The sequence below is a fragment of the Dermacentor variabilis genome, chromosome 9 (genome assembly GCF_050947875.1).
Source record: "Dermacentor variabilis isolate Ectoservices chromosome 9, ASM5094787v1, whole genome shotgun sequence".
Taxonomy (NCBI): domain Eukaryota; kingdom Metazoa; phylum Arthropoda; class Arachnida; order Ixodida; family Ixodidae; genus Dermacentor; species Dermacentor variabilis.
Window position 1 is genome coordinate 75026936 of NC_134576.1, and position 19438 is coordinate 75046373.

General features: G+C 45.5%; 1 long non-coding RNA gene across 2 annotated transcripts; it reads right to left on the reverse strand.

Annotated features, from left to right (window-relative positions):
- Window positions 1–11945: 11945 nt before the first annotated feature.
- Window positions 11946–17286, reverse strand: LOC142556978 (uncharacterized). 2 transcript variants are annotated; one of them, XR_012822689.1, is made up of 3 exons: window positions 16872–17286; window positions 15993–16119; window positions 11946–13672 (listed from the first exon to the last, which is right to left on the reverse strand). It is a non-coding gene; the product is annotated as an uncharacterized LOC142556978 (long non-coding RNA). The 2 variants fall into 2 exon arrangements; XR_012822688.1 differs by having other exon boundaries at window positions 16006–16119; window positions 16872–17284.
- Between the last annotated feature and the right edge of the window lie 2152 nt (window positions 17287–19438).

Genomic DNA, 19438 nt, shown 5'->3' on the forward strand with positions numbered 1-19438 from the left:
GCATTCCCTCGACAGAAGTGGTCACTACTCTTCATTGACAGCTCATGGCAATTACGAAGAAGTGTAGTTTCTTATTCAGTCGAGGGGCGGCACTGCGGTCAGCTGGGTTGAGAGGAGGGAGGAAGAGCTTCGAGTAGAGGACCGTTTGCGAATACGAGGGTAATTCTGACTCCAACCTCGGGTCTCCTTCACCGTGAAATCCGCGGAGCACGCGGTACGCGAGCGTTTTGGACTCCGTCCCCATAGGGAACACGGCACATCCTTGCCATGGGATCGAACCCGCGCCAGAATGCCACGGCCACTGCGCCTGCGGCGCGGCGGGTAGAAATCCGCATTCAAAGGGAGAGGGAACTGAAAGTTTATCGAAACCGGACGTTCCGGGGCCGGTCCTGCAGCTTCAGGGGTGAGACGGCGAAGGGCGCTTCGTTATAGGCGCTCCATGACTCGCCCGTGGTCGTTACACGAGCGAACCAGAAAACGCATAATCACATCAGGCGGTTGCCGCGGACTTCCCTGACGACTGTCCCGACTGCCCTGCCGGTCTAGAATTCATACAGAATTTCCTGCTCTGGTTTCTAATTAGCCTCCCCACCTTGTTCCTTTCTCTCTCTCTCTTACATTACCATCTTAAACTACTGCCGATTACTGTACAGTGCAACTTCCGAGCACACGGAAATCTCCAATAACGACACAATGGACACTCTGTAAGCAGCTGATAGCACACATCTAACTTGCACCAACCAAGGCGGCCGCGAACGGACAGCAGCAGTGGCAGGGAGAAGCGCCTTTGCAGGTATCACCATGTCGACTTTTCCATAAATTATTTTTGACGCGAACTATTATTGACGAGTTCAACCCAGTTCTCTATATCGGGTACACGGCCGGTATCTGGCCGCTTTCATGGGCCGATACCGAAGATAGTGCAGTCTAAGAAACGCCGGCCGATGTACCTATGAGGTCACTTGGTACGTGTCCCTGGGAATGTGTCCCCATGGGTGTACGTGTACTTGGGCACGTTCCACTGATTGAGTACCACTGGGTAAGTGCTGCTCCCCAATGAACCTCTTCTACAAGACAGCTTTGGTCACTAGGTATCCCAACAACTACAAACAAGAACGTAGTGACATCTACGTAATGGGAATTTACGTAGACGGCAACGTAGATGTCAACGTAGTGGCATCTAGATGTCATCCAGATGTGAACGCAGTGACATCATTCAAGCATTGCGTAGATTTCTTGTCTTTGTAACGAACAGCGAGTACTTGTGCGTTGTAGCGGCGGCCACGCTCGAACAATTGGAGAGGAGTACTATTTTTCAGAGACCAGTTCCGACTGAAAGCGAGAGGCACGGAGTACAGGAGCCGAGCGGCGCGCGGGTAATCGAGGAAGTTCCTTCGCTCGGGGACATAAGGCTCCAAGGAACACTGCCCAGAAGGTCGGATACAGGACATGCCATCAATACTGCGCTTCCAAGAGTAGAGGGTCACACAAAACCGCCTGCCAGAGAGGGCCCGACGGCATGTCATTATGAACTGCTTGGTTTCACGGCATGTACGCAGAGGCAGCGCACAATTAATGGGAAGGAGCTGCCCATTCGATGCTGCTGCCTTGGGCACCGCGTCGTCTTCGCCGGTTCCTCAACTCTCGACGGGTGGCTGGCTTTTCGACCGCGGGAAAGCCAATTGCGGAGCCACATATTTAGCCCGGCGATAGCGATAAATCGACAAGCTCAGATATTAGTTACGAAAATCACCTGGCTATAGTCGGATGAGCACTTTTATAGCGATAGTTAACTCGACACTGAAATAACTGAAACAATGAAATGCAGAAATTAGCGCGCTCGGGGACTTATCTCGTCACCAAAAAGCTGTAATCTACCTTGCGTGCCTTCCCCATCTTCAACGTTGTGCGCCCGCCACTTTTAGGTTACGAATGAAACGAGTGTACATCGGGTTGACATACACCCGAAAGTAGCATGCGCTGGAGCTGTCAAAGAAAGCCAATGCAAGCAAGATAGATTGTCATCGTTTAGAGAGAAGCCCGAAAGGTTGCGTTAATGCGAATAGCATTCGCCGCGTTGTCAGACCATGGAGTTTCCTCTTCGGCTATCTAGCTATCACCTTAACTCACCAAAAGTGAGGGGGGGGGGGAGGGCTGTCGATGCCGAAGAGAATGTTGTCTTAGATCGGATTATTGTCGACTTACTATGGACTCTTTAACGTGCACCGAAATTCTTTTCTGCAGTCTCTCAAGTGGAGGAACCTTCTTTTCAGAGAATACCGGCCGGACCGGCCGGCCCCTTACACCTTTACTTAAACGAGAGAGACCGAGTACCCAGTGAGCATGTCCAAAGTGTGCTGCTCTACAGCTTCTACAACGGACATTCATCGCCTGCTGTAGCTACGCTCAGGAACGAGGTCTCTATTCGAGAAAAGATATACCAACATGGGGGGGGGGGGGGAGGGGCTGCCAAGATACGCGAACGGAGATAAAGACTGACTGTTACAGACGTTGACTCACAGACGATAAGTCCGCTAAGCCGCCACTGCAATTGCACGAGAATGACATCCACACTTTTATTTAACAGAACGTTTATGTTACAAGGCAAACTTCGCAGAAAAAAAAAATATTACACGCGGAAATATTATGCTACGTGAAGAGCCGGTCTTTAAGACAACGCCGTTGGGCGGTATACCAGACAAAGGACAGATGAAACTTAAAAAGCGGCGCTCGCCGAAATAGCCCTCAACAGCTAACGAAACATCCATTCGCATTAAACCAGAATGAGCACCGCTAGTTTCCGGTTAAAGTTGTCAGAAAGCCGCGCGCGATATAGCTGTCGTCTCCGTTAAATAAAGCCGCGACGCTAGTTTCACGATTAACTGAAAGAGACAGTAGAAAAGAGATAATAATGATAAGACTGGCCGCATGAGTCTCGTTAAGCGAAGGGGCCAAAAGAAGTCCCTAACAGCGGTACACTGTATAGTTTGAACCACTAACACGTGTGTGTGTGTGTGTGTGTGTGTGTGTGTGTGTGTGTGTGTGTGTGTGTGTGTGTGTGTGTGTGTGTGTGTGTGTGTGTGTGTGTGTGTGTGTGTGTGTGTGTGTGTGTGTGTGTGTGTGTGTGTGTGTGTTTTTTAACTGCTCATCGCTTTTGCGGCACTGTGTAGCGACTGTTTGTGTAGCTCGTTCATTCACCTTGTCTCTTGCGGCGCTGAAAACGAGGAAAGTGTGACCCGCTTACCTCCGCCCATTCCGTAATCGACCGAACGACTCGGCGCTTGATTCGACGTTGTTTACTTCAGGGGATGAAGACAAGAAACCAAAAGTCCGAGAAACATATTCGCCGCAGAAGAAAATGGTAATGACATGGCACACGAAAAAAAAAAAGTACGAAAAAAGGAAATATGAACGGATCCAGCGCACATGTTGGTGGTGTCTGAGAAGCGATTAAGAAATACAATTATCATATGCATCTAACCGCGACGCGTAGAAACGTGTTTATATTTTCAAATTACACGGAGCGTGCATCCCCTCGAGTAATGTTTGTTTTGCACCAGAAAGGTCACAATTAACTTTGATTTCGCGCTATTTTTCATATTTATGCGCTACACCGCGCCCATAATCTGCGCCAAAGTGCAAACACCAAATCACGTGAACGCACAGTGCTATAGTCGCCTACGCAGCGAGATATGTCAGGAGGAAGACGGCGATGCACGATACCATCTATAGTCGAGGACAGAATGATGATGACAGTATGCACAGCATATTACACGTATATCAAGCAACATTTAAGGATTCTATACACCTCGTGCCACGGTTACACACACCCATTCAGGTGCGTTGGCTAAAACGGGCGCATTAACCCAACTGGCACGTGTACCCAATTACCAAATAAAATCGAGCGTACCTCGATTTTATCGAGTCCTGTGTTCCATACAGGACTAATATCGAGTCCTGTGTTCGAGTCCTGTGTTCCATACAGGACTAATACAGGCCCGTTCGCTGGAGCTTCCATATGGCGCACACATATAATGCTTGCGCAGTAAGAGCGAAAAACTTATGGTAGTGGGTTTATAAAAGAACAAAATAAAGGGATGCTCGCGGACTGCAACGCAGTGACAAGGTAAAACCTCGCCACAACGATGGTGAAGGTGGAGCCGCACTTACTTCGTTATAACTATATACTACCCCTGCTCGCGGCCCACATTGACTGCCAAGAAAGGCGGGGGTGTAACCGCTGGGTTACACTGGATAACCGGTGCAAAAGTCCATCAGCCTTCGTCAGCAAGATGGCTGCTTTCTCCGTCAAGTACCGCTAGCACGGCGCACAAGCAGCAGCGAAACAGGTTTCGTGAGCGTGCTCGTCACATATGTTGGCGCTTATTTTACTATTTTATTGCGATAGAAATGATAAGAAGACTCCAGGCGCATTTCTGTCGCCGTCGCCGTGATGTCCCGTATAAAGCCCAAGCACGATAACATCGTCGCCGCACGCTGCATGTGCGAGTGAAACTAGCGAGGGTCGCCCGGCGATCGCGGCTCAACCTCGCGCGCGCAGGGGAGGAATGCGGGACGAAAATACACCGTCTTCCGTCGCGCGCGCGGCGGAAGACCGGGCTAGGGGAGAGAAGGGGGCGGGGGCACTGTACTCCGGCGGCTGCTGCGTACGGCGGGGAAGCGCGGGCGCCTCATCTTGAAAGCTATCTGCGATGTGGATAAAGTGTACCCGAGTGCTGGCAGCTTTGTACGCGCTGTGCTTTCGATGCTTAGTTCTCGTCGATGCGAGAGGCAGCACGAAGGTCAATTCGCTCGCGCTGCTGCTGCCGCACCTCCTTACTCCAGCATTTTGACAGCGGGTTTCCGGAGTCATCGAGTGAGCCGTGTTCATGTTTACCTGTGCGCGCGTGACACTGTGCTTGTAAATTTAGTTAGTAAGCGAACGTCTGCAAGTTAATACAAAACTACTATCATTACTTCATATATAGCTGTCTACTAACTTGCTATCGCTATCGATGCTTCGCCTTTCGGGCGAAAATGCGACTTTCTTTTATTTATTCATTTGATTCTGTCAATACGTGACATTTCGTGATTGTAATGCAGCTACAGCTTAACTCAAAGAAACAACAGAAAGTATTTCTTTACGCTGGTGTCGACCCCCGGAAGGCGAGCGTTGGTTTGAGTCTCGAAAACAAAGCACTCGGCTAAGAACAAGGGGCCATAGCTATTCACAAAAAAAAAAAAAAACTTTACATCAGAACTGTTCGTTAAAGATCTGGTGGTCAAAATTAATCCGGAGTCCCCCACTACGGCATGCGCCTCATAATCAAATAGTGGTTTTTGGCGTGTAGAGCCCCACAATCTGATCCAAATTGTTCGTTAAGATGGGGTGCCAGCCAATGGTGATGCCGGACGTAATATTAGCGAAAGTGACCGGCCAGTGGCAAAGATGACTTGCGAGCGAAAAGCTTTGTGAATTCGTCCCGTGATTCTTCAGTGTTTTTGGTAAGTCCATTGTGGACCATCGCAGATAAACTATCGCACTTTAAGCCACAACTGAATCATTACCGTATATACGCTCTGCCAGTCTGTTGGAAGACTACATGATTGATTGATTGATTGATTGATTGATTGATTGATTGATTGATTGATTGATTGATTGATTGTCCAACAATTGTGAAGGCAACAGCGGGACTACGAGCGGCGCCGTAGAGAAGGGCTCCAGATTAATTTTTACTACCTCGATCGGTTTCTTTATAACCTAACTGCACCCCTAATTACTTTACATGAGCATACTTCGATCCTGCCGCCGGTAAGGTGCGGCCGACGCTGCCGTCGGGAGTCGAAACTACGACCTCTAGCCCGGCAGCGCAACGCGCGATGCAGCCAATTAAAAGCGACAAGTCGAAACTCGAGCCATGGGAGTTATCACTTTTGCCCGCGCGCTCTTTCTGGAACGTGGCGGTCATTAGCTAAATGAGTTAGAAATATGCAGGGAGTAAACTTTCAACTGTAACGAATGCTCTGCCTCTTACACAACAGTCGATAAGGGTCTCGGCTCCTAAGGCGTTTCATACTTAAGACACCTCTGCTAGCACACGCGGGCTTATCCGGTTTCAACCTTCCGCGTGGCAAATTAATTATATGATCGCACGGAGTAACGTATCACCATGCACAGCGCCCCCTCGCCTGGCCAGCCGCAAACTCACACCTTTGCGTCACGCCGGTCTACTGTAACAAATTACCACACACTTAATCCATTCATTATTTAAGAGCGCACACGCGCGCGCCTCGCGTTTCGATAACGAAAAATTATTTTTCCCGCGTCGGCTTTTTACAAAGGTCGACGCGCGCGCGGCGGGAGGAGGCGGTGAAGAACAGAATGTGGCCCCACTTCTGCACACCTTCGTATACATTAACTTAAAGTATATAGATAGTTTGTGCGTGTTTCATAGCGAAAGTTCCACATACTTTCGCATGCGCTGCGCTGCAGTTGAACCCCTCCACAACGAAGCGACGCCTATAGCTAATGATTTCGGAGGCCCCAAGCACGTACCTCGTTATAACAGAGCTCGGCTGTGTGACCTCACACAATATTCGTACTATATATCTGACGAAAAAAGTGAGCACATTTTTCGCTAGATTGCCCCAACACATCTTACTGAGGTCACACTGTTGGCGATCGCAGAGAATGCACGCGTAATCCGCTGCGAACACGTATACTTTATCGCGCTGCAGAGTTCCATGGCGTGTCTCTCCGCAACCGCCTCGGAAGAGCGTTCTGCTCAAGGCGTGCATTCCTCCGACTGTCCGGTGAGTGTTGCCAGGGGGCAACAGTTGGCACGGAAAAGCGAGGATCGCCGGACGAACCGCGCGTGATGTCTTCCGTAGAAGAGGGTGCGCCAGAGCGAAAAACTTGGTGCCCACGTGAATACCGCAAAAGCCGAACGCCAAAATGTGCATTTATTGCACGTGCTTTGATGCATGCAGGCGATTAGGGGACGTGGAGAACGCTGCTTACGCCTCACGCAAAATGGCGAGGGCACTTCTATACTTACGCGTACGTAGAAGTTGTACACACGTGAACGTACTGCGCCTTTGATTGATTGATTGATTGATTGATTGATTGATTGATTGATTGATTGATTGATTGATTGATTGATTGGACTTGTCGAAATAACTATAGGCACGGGCCAATACGCACTTCTGCTTGAAGGCCGCCTACAGGCGACGAAATTTCACTTTTGCTAAACTGCTTATGGATCGGTTGTACATACACTATACTGAACAAAATCTTCGCAAAGCTGCAGGACTGGTAATTGCATCATGTTCTTATCAGTACCCTTTAATCACCATCTAAGCAGACGAAGCAAGCAGCAGGTGGTTAGTAGATACGAACCAGCACGTCACCTCCCATGTATTTTTCATTGTGCCGTGCGCAGCCGCGCATGCTCCGCCTAATCTCGTATAGGGTCATGCCGAGGACCCGCGCGAGTTATCAACGTTCCGAGTCATGCGTCACTTCCCTCGAACGGTAATGACACTTTCTTTTTTTTTTTTTTGCGCCTTCGGTACTAAGAACGTCTATTTTTGCGAGCTTTTCGTGACACATCCACATGTATTTCAAACGTAAAATTTTGCACGGCGGTTGCTCAATGCCGGAGGTAACCGAAACTGGTATTTTAACGCCGAACTAAATTTCGTTGCAGTCGGCATTTATTATGCGCTCGCACAACTCGTGCGAGCGCATAATAAATGGGCGGCGCCGACGCGGAACAGTAAAGATAATCGCATAGCCCGCTTGAAGACGTCCAACCGACACAATGACTAAAGCCGGGAAAAGGGAAGGTACGCGGATTAGTTGTATAGATTAAGGCATGCCACGGCCTCTGAGAGGTAGTTTCCCCCATAGGCCAGCTCACCGTGATAGCCAGACGTCGTTCTAAACGGGCGACACGCGCTTCCTGCTCCGAAATCTTGTGGTCCCGTGGAAAATAATCGTGAACGAGTCTTGCGTAATGGCCGCGTTGACTACGAGTCGTCAAACTTGTTATTCCAAAAGACGGAACACGCGCGGTCCCACGGCCTGGCTATAGGGAATGAGAGCGTCTCCTGTAATCCAGCCGCGGCTCAAAAGCGTGGCAGTTTGGGCGAGTTGATATGTCATTACTTTTATTAGGCTTGTAGCGCAGCTCAGAAAGAGCAAAAAGGAAGGTGGAAGGGGTAATGAAAAGGGAACGGAGAACCGAGTGAGCGCTCACTCTGTTCTCCGTTCCCTTTCATTACCTAATAAATAGCCGTGGCTAATAAAACAGCCGTGGCTGCCAGTGCGGCCGAGTGCCTACGTGCCCAGCGCGCCGGCCGCGGGTGCTACGGTTCGAGGCGAGCCCGGATGGCTGGCTGGTGGATTGATGCGCGCACTGTTGCCGCGCGCAGTGTTGCGGGTGGCGTACACCCGAGTTTCGGAGTTGGAATGGTGAAGCAAATGGCAGCACGAAAGGTTCGCTTTGGGACGAGCCCGAGCGCTTCGCGATATACCGGCGCACCTTGTGACGCCAGCCTTGAACCAGCCAGTGTGCGCGGTCGAGGAATGGCATCAGTTAAAGAAAGCAAGAACTAATTGTGGACTGTAGCTGTAGGTATAATGAATTGGCAAGTTCCGAATCTCATAAATACCAACCCACAATTACTGTCTTCAATTACACTTCTTCAACAGCACCATTTAGCAAGTAATGGAATGTATGTTAGCTTGACTCTGACATTGTGTATGAATTTTTGTAGTAGCATTACCAATTGTTTATTGTAGTTGCATACTGGTTGTATATTCTGTTACTGTTACGTGTCAGTGCCCACTGTAGTGGGCAACATCCGCTTATTTTTGCAATTGGGCATGTACGTCTCGCACCTTAATGTCAGTCCTTTAGGTCAATACCTTCTGCAATTGATGCTAATATAGTGCTGAAAGCCAAGCCAGGTGACTATCTAATGTCAACCTTTCGCCCCAAGCAAGATGGCAATCTCGTATTCTTTCTCAAAAGTAAATTAATAAAGATGTCCATGCGCCCGTGACACCATGCCAGTTTAGTTAAGTCAAGGAATGTTTTCTACAATATATACGGCGTAAACAACTCCTAACCGCGCTTTTTGTAATTTTCCAGCATTTTGCTATCGCTGTCGGTGTTTCGCCTTTCGACCGATAACGTGACATATTTTAAAAGTACATTTCAATATAAAAAAGCGAGAAGAACCAACAGATAACTCGCACCACCGGAAACTCCTCACACGGGTTTAGCAGCAAAATTCGGTAGGCCTGGAATGCTGCGGGCGTATGCGAGCAAGCAGGCAATGAGCACCAGTGGTACAAGAAGTCGCCTTCGCTGCACGCTCCCGTGTTTAAGGAGAAGTGCGCTTCCACGACGCTGTGAGCAGCCAGTGGCATCCTACCGACAAACACTTTTCCAGTTTTTTTTTTTTTTTTCTAGGAATGACACTACTAACGTAACATTCCAAGCGCGCAGGAATACGCCGAATGTTAATCAGCTTAGAATCTGCTAGGAAACATGCAACGTCCTACAAACCAACCACAGCAAGCGAGCAATTTCATTAGGCTACGCAAGTAAGAACAGGTGAGATTACTTGATCGCGACTCCAGAAAACATAGGACGCTACAAAGTACACTCGGCCACAAAAGTTTACGGACCATGGGATCATAGATAACGTTCCTTTTCCGAACAGCTTGTAACAATAGTCAGTAAAACCTAACATCACAATGTTGTTCACGTATACTAGTAGAGGCCCTAAATGCGAATACTCGGCTGCATTGTGAAGCGGCGCAAACATTCAGCTTTTTCTCAGATTTTTGTGGCCGAGCGTACATCCAAGACGTGTATATATGATGGCGTAGCATATACCTACGTCGACGTCAAAGCGCTTACTGAAACAGCTTCCAAAAATTATGTATGTTTAAAGGAACAAAAGGAGTCAGACGAAGCTCTGTGGAGAAAATGTGCATAGGTACGTTTTTATCAGACAGATATTGAATATCAGGTGCTGCCATTTTCATTACGCCAAAGCGTGGATGCCCCGTCTATGAAATCAGCATAATTGTCTGTCGCTAAGAGGGAAGCAACCGCCGGAGGAGGAAAGCGCCTGGAGGGGTAGAGAATCACCGCGTTCGTGTTCTTTCCGTTTGTGCTTCCGACGCCGCAGTGCTCGTTGTGCATGTTCGCGGCGTCTCTTCTTTGCATGTGTAGCAATATGCTTTTAAAGCGATAGCTTTACTGGCCGCGAACTTGTGATTTCGCCGTGGCCGTGCTCTGAGGAGGCACATGACGTCACGCCGCGTTCCCCGTCACACCGCGTTCCTCGTCGTTGCGTTCGCCTCCGCTCGCTCGCCAGCTGCGTCGCATGCCTGATAACATGTCGAAGGATTGAAAAGGGGAGCTCGCGTGCGCCGCAACCACAGTTGAGGAGGCAGCATGGACGGCGGCAATTCTGATAAGCAGGAGGAGGCCTGGAATCGACATCGGAACGAGATGAAGAGGAAACGAATCGCTCAGGAAACAGACGAACAGCGCGCCGAACGACTGGCTAAACGCCGCAACATAGCTAGACAACCAGACTAACCTGGACTTACAATCAAGATTAACCATGCTATGCCTTAGCTTTCGCTACGTATATCCGAGCATAGCCGAGCTAAGCCACTGCCAATGTTTTCCCTGTGGCACACCATCGAGATGAGTGCAGCGTTTGCGCCCTTTCCGTACGTGAAAAGCCAGGAAGCTTGTCAGGGCGATGGGTCTGTTGTTGCTCGGGGATGTAGAGGATGTACCTGTTTTTAGAAACGGCACTACTATCGCGTTCTACCGATTATTTTTTCGCATTTTTCGACATTCCCACGTCTCACTGAAATATTCAAGGAGAGCCTCTACCGATGCTTCGGACAGGTGTGCGAGCATGGAATAGTGAACGCGGTCAGAACCTACTGCGGTTTTTTTTTTTTTACCAACACATAGTACCGTGTTTAGTTCCTGCAAAGTGAATCATTATATTCTTCCTTTGATGCACTAACTGGTAATTTCTCCTTTTATGCTTACTGTTTGTATTTTAGGAACGTGTTTGAATAGTACGCCGAGCTAGAGACGTTATAGAAGTGTTACCCAAGTATATTCGCTTGTTCCTGTGGTGTTGTCTGGATGCCTGAAGGTGTGTGTAAGGGTATTTTGTATGATGAGTAGACCCTCCCCCCTCCCCCCAAAACCTTTTGACCGGTCTTCCCATATCCTTTTGGATGTCATGGTGCTATTGATTGTGGATACGTATTTCTGCCATCCCTTACAAAAATTTTAATGTGTTTTTTTAGAAAGTCTTTTGAATGTTCTCTATAGAACTCTATTGTGTTTATATTGATTGCCTATAGAATTTTCCTATAGAGTTTCAAAAGTTATTTGGCCACCGCATTCTTATAGGAACTCTAAAGACGCATTTCTATAGAACATTTCTATCGAGTTGCTTTAAAGATGTTAAAGACAAATTTCTATAGAATATTTCTATCGAGTTTCTTTAGAGATGCTAAAGACAAATTTCTATAGAATATTTCTATCGAGTTTCTTTAGAGATGCTAAAGACAAATTTCTATAGAATATTTCTATCGAGTTTTTTTAGAGATGCTAAAGGCAAATTTCTATAGAATATTTCTATCGAGTTGCTTTAGAGATGCTAAAGGCAAATTTCTATAGAATATTTCTATCGAGTTGCTTTAGAGACGCTAAAGACAAAATTCTATAGACTATTTCTATGCAGTTGCTTTCGAGTACCTACAAGCAAATGCCCATAAAAGCTAGGCCGATATGTGTAAAGAACTTGCAATTTACCAAAGTTCTACTGTAGGCAATAAGGACTACAGTAAATGCAGTGGCAAAATAATTGGTGCTACAACCACAAAGTATTCAGTTTGAAATGTTTATTGCACTTCAGACTAGATACATACTTCATATATGTGACATACACGCTTCAGACTAGAACTTGCAACACGCAAACTGTAGCTGCCAACATGCTTCTCAGGTCAAGCTGGTGGTGCAAACACGCGAAACATGAGGTAAAAGAATCAGTGGCAGACTTGATTACAGTTGACACCTGGCAATAACAGGCTTGACTAGGACAAGAAACCATACCATTAAAACTGCAAAAGGAGTGCCTGTTCCAGCAGTGCACATTGAACGGTTGGATACTAAAGCCAGAAAATAGACTGATATGAATGTGCACTGCAATGTTGTGTCAGCCTGACGAAACGACACAGCATTTTAGTTTGTTTAAGTGCAAAAATAACACTGGCAGTCGCTGCGAAAATGTGGCAAATAATGGCTTTCACAGATAAGTACACCATATACCGAAACCACACAGCATATTAGTCTATGTTTATGTGTAAAATTAGCACTGGCAGGCCCTGCAAAAATGTGGCAAACAGTGGTTTTCATAGAGCAGTACAGCATATATCGTACAAAGTTTAAAAGCTTGTATTTCATTGTAAGGGAAACAATTTTGAGATCAGAGCCAATATTCTAATTAGGGTGAGAAATACAAACCAGACCGACACACGCAATGACTAAAAAAGAGATTTAGCTCAGGAGCTCCTATGTAATGCACATAAACAGTAAAATAGTTTTTCTCGGCAACTATGGAATCAAATTTGATGAGGTTTGATACATTTAAAAATGTTTAAATCATAGTTTTACATTAAAACCATCAATATTTATTAAAATTTGCTGAAAATAGCAAAACTTGAAGGAAAAGGACTTAGTTTGCAACTGTAAAAAAATAAAGAACTAGCACAAGTTCGTTAATTCTGTAAATTTTCCTACTCAAATACATCCAAAATACAGAAATACTTTTGAGACAACCACAGCACTAATTTGAAGTTTGTGGCACTTGAGAATTCAACTTGTTGCAGGAAGAACTATTTGGCAGGTTTAAGAAAAATAACACCACGAAGCTTACTAATCCCCGTCTGTGTGCCAGAAAGAGATATCACAGTTCTGCAGACTCCATCTGCTATGTCTAAAGTCAACAAACTTTATATATGAATTTACAGCTTACATGAAATTGTTGCAATGTTTGAGAGTTTCGCACATCTACTCATAAATTAGTGATTGTATATTAGAGCAGCATATGGTATCTCTAATTTGCCAGATTAAATTATGGTATTAGGTCCAACAAAAATGTGATCTAATTTTTTAGTTATGAGTAAGATTTGTTAACCTTACTGCTCTGTTTCTTCAAAATTTGCAGTTTTCATGAATTCGTATCAAAAGCAGACTAGTTGTCTGAAAATGTTTTATCATGGTACTGTGCTACGTGAATTATGCTTTTTGAAATAACATGTTTACTTTGATGCAATGATATTTCTTTATTTTATCTGTTTCCTTGCTGAAAAACTGCACAGTATTCACGAGATATGAATAAATAAATATTAAGTGAACAAGTAAACAAATAAATATTGCGGTTTGTCTTATCATTCCACCACCAGCATGACCTGTATGGAGCTTTGGCTACTGCTCACATGTTGCAAGTTCATTCTTACATGATCACCTGCTATTTCACTTCCCAGGAAAGGAGCGAGGAAAGGCTAGTTTTTGGCCTCATTTGGTCCATCTAGTAACGGCGACGCTGGAGCCTGGAAAATACAATTGAAATTAATTTTCAAAAGGTGTAATGAACATTCAGCCATAATGTATTAGTAGGCACAAACATGCCACAAATATCTATATAGTTGTAGCATTATGCTAAGTTTCATTTCAGTATTTCAGAAAAAAATTATAACAGAAAAGTGGCAGAACACCCCACCTCCCCACCACTCTGCCAAACAGCGGCAGTTCTTTTGAGAATCATTTTTGACAATACCTTTACTTTCCCAAGATACTGTGACATCAGCACTGGGCCAATGTGCCTGGCAGTAGAATATCATTGCTGATGACAAAAAGCATTTCCAAACGACAACAGCCTAGTCACACCTTAATCTCATCTTGCAATGACAACACATTCCCCATTTATAAGATAAGCAAGCAGGAACACCCATGAGCTAAGAGTCCTATACAGACGTCACACAGTGCATAGGAAACAAATTTTTTGAAAAGAAGGGAATGACCTACTGGCTTCTATTGCTGAGCGGTAGACAAAATTAATATTCCATCCACTGTTAGCCATAGTTGGTATGTACTATGCTTAATATGCCAATAATAAATTTCTCACATGGAGCTTGAGCAATCATGATGATGCATGTAAGTATCCATTGTAAGGGGAACAATAATGTTTTAAGTTGTTTTCGCAAATTATGATGGATAACTGCCAATTAGTGGTATTTGGAACACAGTCACAGTGTCACTGTCAGATACAATGGACACAGTATATTCGTGCTTTTTGAGTTATTGAAACAATTAGTTTCTAATCTAGTACAGGTATGTACACTGATATATGTATCCTAAACGCAATGATAAGACTTCCCAATTGCAATTGAAAAGTTAATTCAGTTTTAATTAAAAAGGGTCCTTCTTGCAACATGGCATGTGAAAAACAGAAAACAAAAATTATACTAATCATGTCTCTTTGAAAATTGATTGAATAACTGCTCTGTAGGTCAAGCAGAAAATTTAACAAGAAATAACGTGCCTAAAACTAGTTGCAACAAACAAATTTGTTCCTACGAAGGTTGCAGACAATTCAGTAAACAGATTGTGACCCAGTCTTTTTATGTGGCATTCCTCAGCGAATTTGTTGGTCTCTAAATCTGGCGTGCAGCCCCAGTCCCATCGGTGCATGGTCAAGTGGGACGAACATACTGATCCGGGGAGTGAATTATGGTGCTGTCTTAGGCACGTGTTGAGGCACCGGCCAATCTGCTGCATGTACATTTGACCAAATATACACATGATCACAAGAATAGACTACACTACCTCTGACAGACACAAGACAAATTTAGTGGTATCTAAGCAAGCCTTTCTTGTCGGGGTACCTATATGCACAGCAGTGTGCAAGAGAATTGAGAAAGGCAAGCAGGCAAGGGAGGCTTGCTCGGTGAAAGATACCATCAAAATTGGCGTGTGTGTCACAGGCAGCATACTGTATCCCTTTCACATGTGGTCAAGTGTACATAGGGCAAACTGGCCGGTATCGTATGTGTATAAGAGACCAAGTTGGAAGACCAGTATGGTCATCCAACTTGGCCGTACATTTCCACAACGGGGCTTCATGTTGGATTACAAACATTCATCTGTTTTCATCCACTGTAAAAATTGACAAGTGCAATCGATGAGGCATACCACATATATAGTAAGACATGTGGGTGAGCCGCCATTTTTAATGCAACAAACCAAAAAGGCATCCTGTGTAGGTCACAAGGTATCCATATCAGTCTGTGCCTATGTACTACTGAAGTAAATGCAGCATAGGAAATACTGACCATCATATTAATTTTCAAGAAATTAAAGCTCACTAAATGTGTATTTCGCAGTGGCTGTTACTAAGGGAACAGAGAAGTAACTGTAAAGATATCAATGATAAACAAAGGTGTGCACACTACGTGCTTAGACCTGTGACATATTTAGTCCACTACACTTCGAATTCTTACATGCACAGAAAACTGCACGAGATTGTAGCACAAACAGAAAAAAAATTATGCAAATAAGGGGTACAGCATAGGAAATAGTTTTCAAAGAGTAAAACCACAATAAAAAGTCATAAATACACTACGTACAAAGCAAAAATTATATTTAACTTGCAGGTAAGCAACTTACGCAAAAGAAATATTAAACATCAGGAAAGGTTAGGTATAGTTTTATACAGAACACAATAATGTGGGCATAATGGCTATGCACACAAATAGGTAGCAAGTTCAATAAGGTTGCATAAATATTTAGTCTCTTTAGTAAGCTGCAGTATGGAATGTGTTGACAAAATTCACCATGAATGACACCAAGCCCCCTTTTTGGAACACATACATTTCATACACACCTGACGTGACCATCCAGATCACACGCCATGCTGCTGCAGCCATATATCCACAGGGTCTGCATTTCTGGGGGCTCCTCGATCTTGTAGTTTATGTTGTGGGTCACGGTCTCGCCACTACAAAATGAGGTCTATGTTAGCTTATAGCAGTGGCACAATAAAGCTGTGATATCGTGAAAACATGCAATCAGCACCTAAAAAGGTCATGAAAACAATGTCTGCACTAATATAGAAAGAGAGCAAATGCTTCAAATTATCGAATGTCATGACAATAGGGACCTCTACATCAAATAGTTTTGGACGCGCCGCAGCAGCAGATTACAATCTAATCTTAATGTTTTTTCCATTACTTAGTATAGGCAACGTTCCCCTGTCATGTTTAGTTAAGTCAGTTATGTCAACACGTCTTGGAAATAAAGCTGTATTAGCAGCAAGCTGTGATTGGCTTACATTTTTTTCCCTAGAACTGTTCGTTAGCCAAAAACCTCGTAAGCAGAGATTGTGCACAACGTCGAAGCATTTATAAGTGAGGAAACGTCATTGAAGAAAGAATCGATTAAGAGGTAGACGGGTCGTTACTATGCAACTTTAGCAGACAGGCGGGAGCTCACGCACAGCTGCACAAGGTGAACACGATTTCCGAAACTTTTCTCAGCGGAAGCAAACGCTTATCAGGATTATCAATTCCGCACTGTGGCAATAGAGTTGCGTACACAATTTTTACAACCAGCGCGTAGCAAGTATCAGCACAGGGTTCACTGTTGACGTGGGTGTTCCACTTGCTACGTTCGCAAGGCACTCTATACACACACGGGAAGCACACACAACACGGATGAACGCACGTGTAGTGTGCGAGCACGATTGCTTACCGTTTCAACAGTACGGCGAGGTCGAAAGGCGCTCTCCAAGTTTCCAGTGATGCGTCTGCGATGTTACTTGCAGCAAACAAGCCGCTGGGTAGTGGACGAGCTGAGGCACGCTAATAATACGCATTACTTCTTTGCGCCGTCCACCAAGCTTTCCACGACAACCAGCGGAGACAAAGGGAACGCACTCCACGGCATGAAAATCGTTGGTCCACATTTAGCTGGCGCGCCACGCATACGGCGTGCTTACAGCGAGACTCAAGCCATCTTCTGGCACTTTCGTGCTCGCGAACTACGTCTCATTTCATTACAGCAAACCTAATAACACACGATCAAACAAACACATCGATGCAGCTCGCACAACAACCGTTGAAGACGGAGCAATTACAACACGCCGTATCTTCGTATTCTACCTGTCGCGTTGAATACGAAAATACCGGCGCTGCCAGCGCCGTCTGTATAATAGTGCGGCTGTTGTGGCCTCCGTGATTCCTACAATAATACCCACTACAGCAGGTTTTGTGCCGTTTTGGGCCGAACTGCATACATATGTTGCTAGACAAGAAGAAACATTTACATGCTCATATTGTGTGCTATAGTTTAGGGCAGAAATAAATTACATGCAGTATTCTTGCTTTTGAATCGCTTATGCCACATGTAGTCAGCAAAAAGCATGGCCTTCAAGATCCGGACAATTTACCCTGCGTAAGCTATTGCTGGTGTGTGATTTTAACGATTTCAACCTCGGTCACTGGCCTTAAAACCCTAACTGACTTTATGCGCAGCCGTTACCTGCACTACATGCGCCCTCACTTCGTTTCTCATTGAAGGAACTTCCTGCTGTCGTTTAAATGTAGCCCAGAAATTGTCCACACAACCTCGGAGGCACACATGTGCAGTGTGTGATGTTTCCGTGCGCTTGTGTCCGTCGCACAGCAACATAATTTATTTACGATGATTTTTAATTTTACCCGTGAGGCACAGGTTACGCTTATGTGTTCCCTATCTTGCTTTCGTGGCGATGTGCTTATCATGCGCGGATCGCGCTCATGTGGTCCGTGACTTTTCAAGATTCCTTGAAAAAAAAAAAAAAAAATCGTTTCTGCAGCGTGCATTTGTCGCATTTGAGTGGTGTGTGCCAGAAATGTGCGGCGGCGTTCGATGTGTTTCCGCCCCAAGTGCTGCAGTCACTGCATGCCAGCAAATAGATATGACGCGATTGCTAAGGCGCAGTTTTGCTTAGTGTTTCTTGGTATACATCTTTGTGATTTACCTGCATATGCGATATAAACCACAATGCGCGCTTCCGTTATATTTCTTTGGTTTTCCTAATTTCGATTAGTGTGATGTTTGCCTTCGTCAATGAGTGTCTTTTTAACGATGCTCTTACTTCATAGTAAAAAACCTCGGAAATGCCGATTGCAAGAACCAGCGTCTTCCAGTGCCTTCCAGTGTGAAATCAGCGCGTTGTTATTTTTTTTTTTTAAGCACTGGATCGCACTGGGTACGCTGGCGCTCGCTGGGACTCACTCGAGACAAGTGAGAACGCTGGATAAGAGCTGGGCAATGCTGGGTCACACTGGAAGAGACGGTCGCATTGGAAACTGCGCTGGTTGTGTTTGTGTCGCGCTGGCTCCAGTACGCAAGGACGAGCGCTGCTGAATATTAAATGCTTTATACAATTTCATCACTTCATACTAGTCTCTTGTCCTAAATAACGCTATATCTTAGGGTCATAGAACTATTTCGTGTCGCAGCATGGAATAAAGGTGCGTGAGCTGCCTTGTTTATTCCTGCACATGTGACAATGAAAATCACTTTCGTTTTTTGCATTTTGCCTTTTGACAAGGCAGATAGCTAAATTCTTGAACGAAACCATGCAAACGCAGAGGACGCCGCTTTTTTAGTAGTTCGCACGTAACATATGATTGGGAGTTATCGCCATTGTCGCAGTGTTGTGGAGTGGACATGAAATCCAGAAGTCGTTCAGACGCGCTCGAACAGACCCCGAGTTCGAAGCCTACCGCTGCTTGATATTATCGCACCGATAACAAGGCTGAGGCGATTCGTGCGCTTCCACTTTCCCCATTGTACTAAAAAGAGTTCTGAGGCTCAAATACACACATTTTAGCTTTCGCCAGCTACCCGCGCCGAGATCAGTCCCCATCGAAGCTTAGGCATAGCGTATCCGCCGAGTCCGTCTGCACGCTATCGGCGCGTCTAACCTCAAGAATCAAGGAGTCTAACAAGGATAAATTACTTTATATTTCAGATTTCGCATCGGTGCTTTTAAATAAACAAATTTTTCATGTCTACAGTGCCAGCACAAGAAGTGAGGAGCGCCGATGTGACGCGTCATAAACGCAGGTATATGTGCTGTCGCCGAAGGCTCCCAGCACTAGCCTGCGCTTACGAATATATATGACTAGACAGACGTGTAGACTGAAAGACATCACTGAACTAAGAAAACATAGCATACCCCTCGCGTGAAGAACAAGAAACGGCTATCGAAATCGGCAGTAACAGCCCATTCATGCAGCGTCCAGGGTCGGTGGTTCATTTAGGACTTT